The sequence below is a fragment of the Prunus avium genome, chromosome 1, assembly GCF_965620075.1.
Source record: "Prunus avium chromosome 1, drPruAviu1.hap1.1, whole genome shotgun sequence".
NCBI classification, from domain to species: Eukaryota; Viridiplantae; Streptophyta; class Magnoliopsida; order Rosales; family Rosaceae; genus Prunus; species Prunus avium.
This window is the reverse complement of record NC_142284.1, coordinates 12,248,268-12,257,305: the sequence shown is the minus strand read 5'-3', so window position 1 is coordinate 12,257,305 and position 9,038 is coordinate 12,248,268.

Here is a 9,038-nt window from a genome sequence, read left to right as displayed (position 1 = left end):
TTGTCCATCACTTGTTGCTTTGATTGCTTATCTACCACTGTTTCAATATAAAGAGATGGGTTTTTTAAACTAACCCACTTTTGCATAACAAGATGATGTGGTGAATTTAACTTGCCTATATGACGTTGAAATACACATTGATTGCCACAAATTCTCTTCCAATTTTGAAATCCATGAATAGTAAAGGTTGCATGTGAATGATTCATGTCAAATAGGAAGCAAGGAAAACAAAATGCCATATCTTTAGCAATTGAATCCCAAATTATAATTAATTTCTAATTAAACCCTAGAATACTCAATTTCAAATTAAAATTAAAATTAAGATGCATACATGTATTTTAGGAAAACCCCAAAAAGAGAAGATAATTAAAGAGGAGAGAATGAGAAATACTTGTTGCCAAAAAAGGAGAAGAAGCTGCTGAAGATCTTGCTGCCAAGGAGAAAAAAAGTGGGGACCAGCCAACCAATTGTTCAAGGGGAGAAGAAAAGTGGGGACCGTCACTTGGAGTATTGAATAATATTTGGTTTGGCTGTATTGGATATTGAGTAATATTTAGTTTGCTAAAAAATGGGGCAGGCAGTTGAGTAGGCAGATTGTATTGGGTATTGAATAATATTTGGTTCGGCTGTATTGGGTATGGAGTAATATTTAGTTTGCTAAAAAATGGAGCAGGCAGTTGAGTAGGCAGATTGTATTGGGTATTGAATAATATTTGGTTTGGTTGTATTGGGTATTGAATAATATTTAGTTTGCTAAAAAATGGGGTAGGCAGATTGTATTGGGTATTGAATAATATTTGGTTTGGCTGTATTGGATATCGAGTAATATTTAGTTTGCTAAAAAATGGGGTAGGCAGCTGCCTACCCTGCCCTTAGGGTAGGACCGCCTCTGATGACAAAGCTGTATATTGGAGAATATCTAGTTTTAGGTTATGGTGGTGGTGGAGGGATGATTAGCGGTTGTGGTGGGATGAGGTGGAGGGCCAAATAAGAGAGAGAGAGAGAGAGAGGGATGAAGGAGGTCGGTGCGATGATGTTGGGTTGTACGTAGGGATGGGGTTGGGGGTGGGTCACGGCTAGGGGTAGGGGTGGGGTTGGGGATAGGGTGCTATCATATGGTGGAGAAATGAAGAGGGAGAGATACAGCAGAGAGTGACGAAGGCTTCTAGGGAGGGGAGAAGAAGATATATTTTTTATTTATTAATTTTTCCATTTTGTATTGTTTATTTTTTTTTCTTCATACATGGCACAAGGTCTAAAATATCGATGATATTGGAAATATTGATAGTCCAAAAACACGGAAATTTAGATGGAAATATCGGGATATTATCGATATCGATAAAAATTGAATAAAAACCACGGAAATTATAAGAAAAATTTGGAAATTTTTATTGAAACTTTGCAGGATGTTTATTTAGTCAATTATCTATTAGTTTATCATAAAAAATTGGAAGGAAATGCATTGCATGATGGATTTAATTGATTTAAGTTGATTATATAGCGAGTTGACAAACATTGTGAGTGTAGAAAATATGTAGTAATTAATGAAAGAAGATTAAACACACCATAATCATTTATATATAATGAATTACTACAAAAAGAATTCAAAACAAAACCATGTATATATATATATAAATATTTTAGCGGGTATACTGGTGAAATACCCCCTGAACTTGTACCTCGCTTTCAATTAGCCCCCTATCCTTTTTTTTTAGAAAATTAAAGATATGAACTTCTTTTTTCCGTCAATTTCCCCCCTCCGTCTAAATCCACAACATTTCATCCAATTTTCCGTTAAAAATGAGGGTAAAATGGTCATTTTATACATTAAAAATAAATAACAAATGAAAAATAAAAATAAAAACATAAATACTCTCTCTTATCTCTCTCTCTCTCTCTCTCTCTCCCTCCCCCAGCGACAGACCCGACCCCCTCCCTCTGCAAAACACCCAGCCACAGCCACCGTCCACCGTAGCCAGTGCCGCCAGCACCAATCGAACCGGCCTGGACCTGCCGTCGCGCTCCGAGCCATCCCCGCCCCGAAAACCACCGTCAACCGCCGGATTTTTTGGAACCTACAGGCTGGGTTTTCTTTTGTTTCAATTTTTGGAAATATCATCGTTGGTTTCAATTTGGGGATTTCTCTTGTTTTTTTTTTTTTTTTTTTTGTTGCTGGGTTTTAGGGTGCTTTGGCTGTGTTGATGGGGTTGATGTGCTGGAGGAGATAGAGCTAGGGGAGGGGGCGATGTGTTGATGGGGTTGATGTGTTGATGGGGTTTTAGGGTGCTTTGGCTGCCAGCCACCCTTTCTTCTTCCACAACGTCGTCTCGGCCCACCCCGTCCAAGCCCTCTCTGTCTCCACTCTCTTCCTCCACCAGCCTGAACCCGCCGTCCCCGCCCGATGTCTCTGATGTGCTGGAGGAGAGCAATAGGGTTGCTGGTTCAGTCTTTTTCTTCTTTCTTTTTTTTTTGGGGTCAAATTTTTTTTTCAATTTTTAAAAATAATTTAACTGAAAATTGGATGAAATCTTGAGGATTTAGACGGTAGGGGGCACATTGGCGAAAAAAAATAGTTTGGTTCCTTAATTTTCTAAAAAAAAACGGATAGGGACCTAATTGAAAATTAGGTACAAGTTTAGGGGGCAAATCACTAGTATACCCATATTTTAGCATATTTTCACAAAAACATAAGTGATATGGTGGTTAAGGTGTTGAAGGAGTAAAATGGGAGGGGTTCGAATCCCCTTGGTGTCTTTTTAGAAATTTATCCTAGATAATAAATATGAGCTTGCAGACATTTTAAAGACGTTATAAATATTACACACCGAAAGTATAATCACATTCACGTACGCAGTTGAGTTGGATAAGGCGCTGAGCTGTTCTTATAGAGGCAGAGTTCGAATCCCTCCATGCGCAATAGGGAGAATTTTCAGCATTTTCCATGTATTAATATCGGCTATAATATCGACATTTCATTCCTTGCATGGCACTTAGTTTAGCAAAATAGTGGGTCCTATTGGTGCCACGTCAGCATTTTAAACGGAATTTTTAACAGACTTGACGGTGAAGGGCAAAGTGAGACACAAAACATTGGTCAAGGAGGCAAAGTGGATCACTTTAATTTTAAAAGGGGTATTGTGGGAATTAACCAATGTTTCAAGAGGCACTATAGCACTTAAGCCTTTAATAAACGGGTCGATCTTTTGGGCATCAAGTTGACACGGCTCACAACGGGCCTCGGGCCAACCTGGGTCATTGAGTCGAATTACCTCATCTTGGTCCGCCTAAAAATGCAAGTAGTGTCTTGTCAAGCCTAACTTAATTGGGTCGAACTCATGCCGTGCTCGACTTGGCCTGACCTGTTTGACACCTTAGACTTACTCAAACCCGTCATAAGTCCTGTCGGCCCAACGGTCCAGCCCCTTTAGAGCCCAATATTAAAAGATCACTTGTAGTAAAAGAAAAAAAACAACAATTATTAGGGTATTACCAAATTGTGAAGATGCTTGTTTGATACTATTTAATATTTTATCTTATCTTTAAAAAATTATATTTTTTCTTGCCTTGTTTTTTAATATCCAATTTTTTCAACTAACGTTTTCCTTTACTTGTTTTCTCTTATGTAGTTTTTCTTTTTATTTGTACTAGCCTCTCTACATGTGCAATCACAACTTCAAATCTTTTTAGTTTTTTGTAATTGTATTTTTCCAGATAGCCATCTTTAAAAAATTTCTTTATCACCCGTACTTTTCGAGATGCATGTCTCAACAGTTTACGCTTGATAAAGGATAAAAAGAGAAAGGGATGAGTAAAAGCAGAGCAATAGATGAGTATCAAGCAAAAGGTAGCAAAATAGAGGTGAAGTAGAGGATAACCAAACTCCCTATATCAAAATACTGTAGTAAACACAAAAGAATAGACCAAATTTCATAACCTTGAGAGTGAATAAGACTGTTGGAATCGAGAAACGACTTTTGGAGACAGTGGTGGATTTAGAAATTTTTAAGAGAAGTGGCAATATTTAAAAGGCTAATAGCTCCAAAAAAAAAAAAAAAACTTTGAGAATTCAAATGATATTATTATTATTCATAATTTATGAAAGAAAGAATATTTTCTTATTAATTGAAAAAGATTCACTAATGAATTTTTTATTTTTGCTTTGGAAGACTCAATTCTAATTATCCCTTTTTTTCTTTTTTGTGTGAAGTGCATATTCTAGTAAGCTCTAAGGACCACTCTACCCTCAAATTAAAGTTGCCGCATGTTGTGGTATTTAATAAAACTAAAACTAAAACACGTGTAGTGCACACAGCAATTTTAAAAGAAAAATAGATCATGTTGTCTTGCTGCTATGTTTCTCTTCACTCCGGCCTTTCCACAAACAGGTTGTGAACATTTTTGCCCAGCCACCTAGTAGCCCAAGATGTCAAGAAGACTTCTATATTTTTGCCCGCTACTGGCTAGAGAGATATTAAGGCTGCCATAGGCCAAATTTATAACAAATTTTTGACAAAAATAAATTCATCACAAACCAATATATAAACAATAAGTAATTAGTAATGGGAATTATCAAAGAGTGTATTGTTTTTGTTTTTGTTTTTGTCCTTTGACACATTCGTCTTCTTGAAAGATAGAAATTAAAAGAGGAAATTATTGACCCAAAATTGTATTCTCACAAACACAACATCCCAGAGAAGCAATGACATGGCTTTGTTATCTGTTGAGGCCCAAAAAGTCACAAGAAGCCCAAAGACATTTAAAGCCTAATATAACATATAATGTTGGTCATGCATTGATCCAAGCTGTATTTTGGGAATGAATTCATTAAATAAATATAGAAATAGTGTGCATGCCATGCCAAGCCAATAATACATTTTTCATATGTCAATCACCTACTAAGCTCGCATGAACCCAAGTAATGTGGTTTACAGGGCTTGCACGATGGATTGTGGTGTAGAAGGTTATGGAGGTCCACAAGGCCCACGGAAGCTCTTGGATAATGGAGACTTTGGGTTAGCTACTTAAGAGCACCAAAGTCCAAGCCCATTACTTAGAGTTCTTCAATGTGGGTGAGCAAATGAGATATTCTTCAAGCACTCCCTATTACCCACTGGAAACAAGCCAATTCCGACACTTCCTTTTACCCATAGGAAATAGTCATTTTCCAAAGCCTAGCTTTACCTGCTGGAAATAAGAATGTCCCAATGCTCCTTATTACCCGCTAGAAACTAGCCAATTCCAACACTTCCTTTTACCCATATGAAATAGTCATTTTCAATGCCTAGCTTTACCTGCTGGAAATAAGAATGTCCCAATGCTCTCTTTTACCCGTTGGAAATAGACTAGCTCCAACACTTTCTTTTACTTATTGTAAACCAAATAGAGCCTTCACCTTCTATAAATTGGCAAGCATTGCCCAGGCAAAACCAACTCCTTTTGGTTGCTGCAAGCCTCTCAGCAACCATGAGAACTCACTTTTCTTCAGCTGCTGTAAGCATTCTAGCAGCCATCACAGTCATTCCTTAGCCATCAACCTCCATCCTTTGACGGCAGCAAGCATCCCAGCAACCATCGACCGACATCTCTTGGTTGCTTAAGCACCCCAGCAACCATTAGACCACCTTTCTTCCTCCCTTCTACTGCTGTAAGCATTCCAGCAACCATCTCAGCCATTCCTCAGCTATTACAACCATTTCTTCTACTTTCTTAGCCTTGAAATCCTCCATCTTCCCTATAAAGCCTCACCAAGCATAATACCAAGCTTTTCCTTCCTCCTCATACCCTTCCAAGCTATAAACACCACAGCCTTCAAGCCTCAAGCTTTTCCTTCCATCACCCTTCTTTTGAAACTCTTAAATCACCATAGCTATAGCCACAAACAACAAATTATCAACACCCAAACTCAAGCCTATCCACACCAAGCCAAGCACATGCATTCTCATTTGCTAAACTTGCGGGTCTTTAGCTCCCACACTACAAGCTCTCATTCCAAGTTGGCACAATCTCAGTTCAACATCATTAAGTTATCTTCAACCACGCAAAAGCACAACCAAACATTCGTCAAGCTACTAGAAATCTACTCAAGCCACCCATCCTTTATCTCCATATATATATATATATATATCTCTCTCTCTCTCTCAAAAAGCTCCATCCCTAATATGAAACACCCATCCTCTCAAGCTAAGTTGAAACCACAGTCATTACCTTTTTAGTAAGCAAACGCAGACATCGCAAGCTCTTCGTCTAGCTGCCGAAAACACCCAAAATCTCAAGCCTTAATCCTTTCTTTATGCTCTTTTTCTCTTATCTCCCACGCCACAAGCCTCTTATGTCAAGCCTAATAATATCTTGATTCACCAAAGCAAGCTCTCATGCCAAGCATATGCAACATCAATGCACCATCTCCAACTCTTCGTCTAGTAGTCGGAAACATCAACACAAAACACACAGCCGTTGGAAAAAGAACAAAGTACTCCCCTGGGACTTGCTTCTCCCTCGGGATGCTTTGGGCCAGGTTCACTAACTCAAAAAAAGGGTCAACGAAGACTTGATTCATCACTTTATGACGGTCCAAGAATCAACAAGCCCGGACTAGCCAAAAATTGTAGTATTAGGAACCAAAAATTAGAAATAGCATAAATAATGAAAGAAAATGTATTAGAAATAATGAAAGAAATTGCAGTATTAGGAACCAAAAATTAGAGAAGTTGAGAAAGAGAGAGGGATTCGTACCATTTAAAGCATTAATGCTCTGCATAAGAAGATTAAACATAAAGTATATGACTGAAAAGTGGAGAAGAAGAGAAGGGGTTAATGGACCCAAAAAAAATTATAAGGAACTACTGTAAACTGAAAGGAATTGTACGATGGCGAGAGGTTTTTAAAACAACACGTCTTATTCTTTTTCTTTTTTTTTGGGTTAAAACGACACGTCTTATCCTTAATTGATGTTCTTCGTTTTTTAAAAACCTTTATTTTAATTCACCTTTTTTTTTACTCGTTTATCCTCTTTTAAATAAAATCTGTGTGTTTTAATATTTTACTTCATGAAGGCTAGTGTCAGGATTATTGAAATTTTCACTTTTAAGGCATTCTGCCTTTATATATATATATATATATATATATATATATTATTATTTATTAAGTAATATAATTATGAAGTTAATTAAAATATTTAATACTAATTATTCACTAAATAAATAATAATTAAAATATAATTACTAATGAAAGTAATTAAATAAGGCTAAGATATTATTTAATTACTAAAAAGAAAATATTTTTAAAAAAAATTATTGACCTAAAGATACTAAGTTTATATTTATTTAAAAAAAAATTACCTGACAAAACGTCGTCGGTAAAGGTCTATCTCGGCGAAACTTTGCAGATTAGACCTATCCCGACGAAAATTTGTCGGCAAAGGTGAATTTCGTCGAGAGAGGTCTAATCCGGCAAATATTTGCCGGCATAGGTCTGTGCCGACGAAATGTCGTCGGGAGAGGTTGTAATCCTATTTTATTTTTCATTTTAAAAATATAAAATTAGTTTCTTTACTTTAGTTTTTTGGCCAACTTCTTTAATTTAATATATGTAATTAAGTAATATCTTAGTCTTTTTTTATTGCTTTAATTAATAATTATGTTTTAATTATTATTTCTTTAGTAAATATTTAAATATTTTTCTCATTTCATCATCAATTATTGAATAAATAGTAATTATTTATTTTAAATTACTTTGTGAACTTTTGTTTTTTTTTTAAAAAAAAACTAAATAATAATTAAAATATAAAATATTTAAAGAGTACATCTGCACGACTATACTATTTGAATATTCAAATTTATTTAAGTAAATATGAAAAAGGGCACCTAAAAAGATAAGCAACCTCTTTATATCACTGCTCATACACATGCAACACACAAACAAGGCATAAAATTTTAACCAAGAAAAATAAGTTATAAGGAAATTGTATACGTAAACAAAAATAATATAATTTTTTTGACCGTGGAGGTACTCCGGAAGTGAGTCCAAATCTACCCAGCACTCCCTTGAAGAATCTCAATAACCCTTCCCGTAGTTCATTGGTCAAGAAAGCAATGCGAACATTGAGCAGCAAAACACCAAATTAAAAAGAAGCATTGAAATAATTGCAAAATTTAATTTATCTTCATTCTTTTCATTTTCTGTTTTGTGAGGAGGGAATACTGAGAAAGAAAGAGGAGAAGAAAAGAAAATGGGAAACTGGGTAGCTGTTTTGGAGGTTTCTGGAGTTTAGTGGGGATGGGAGTGAGAAATCAACGGTGAGTTTCTCTTAAATTCCCGTAGGGATTTTTGGTTTGACGGTTATTTTCAACATGTCTTCAGTTTTTCTTCTTTTCTAAATTTTTTTACCTTTGTTATTTGGCTGCATTTGACTGTTTTGCCCCATTTATATTGGATATTTTTGTTTTCGTGTTTTTACTTGACCAAGGACATTTTTGGAGTTTTAAAAATTTTCACGTGCTTCTGCGTCTACGAGATGCTTTTTTTATTTTATAAAAATTAATTCATTTTAGAATTAAAAAAGATAATGCGTAGTTGTGTTTCATAAAATATGATCCATTATCTTATTTTTCTTTTAATTTTAATTTTTTTAATATGAAAAAAATGTGAATTTATCATATTATCCTCATTTAATTAATAATTGCATTAACTAATAGCATTTTCTGGTATTTTGAATGTTTTACCATTCTTTACATTTTGCTTTATATATATAGAAGATTAAATTTTGTGCATCACTAAAATTGTTCTTATTTTCCATTATAGCATATAATTTGGACCTAAGGCGTTCTTGTTTATAAAACATTAATTCAAAACTGAGTTTTTGTCAATTGAAAAATACGAATAAAACAAGATCCTAAAACGGAATGCTAGTAAAAGTAAATCAAACAAGATAGAGTCAATTCCTTCTTTTCTTGGGGGTGGTTTTGGTTATTAGTTTGAAGAATAAAAAGATAAATATGTCGACTAAAAATATTTTCTTAAAAGCAAATATGAGCTTAGTC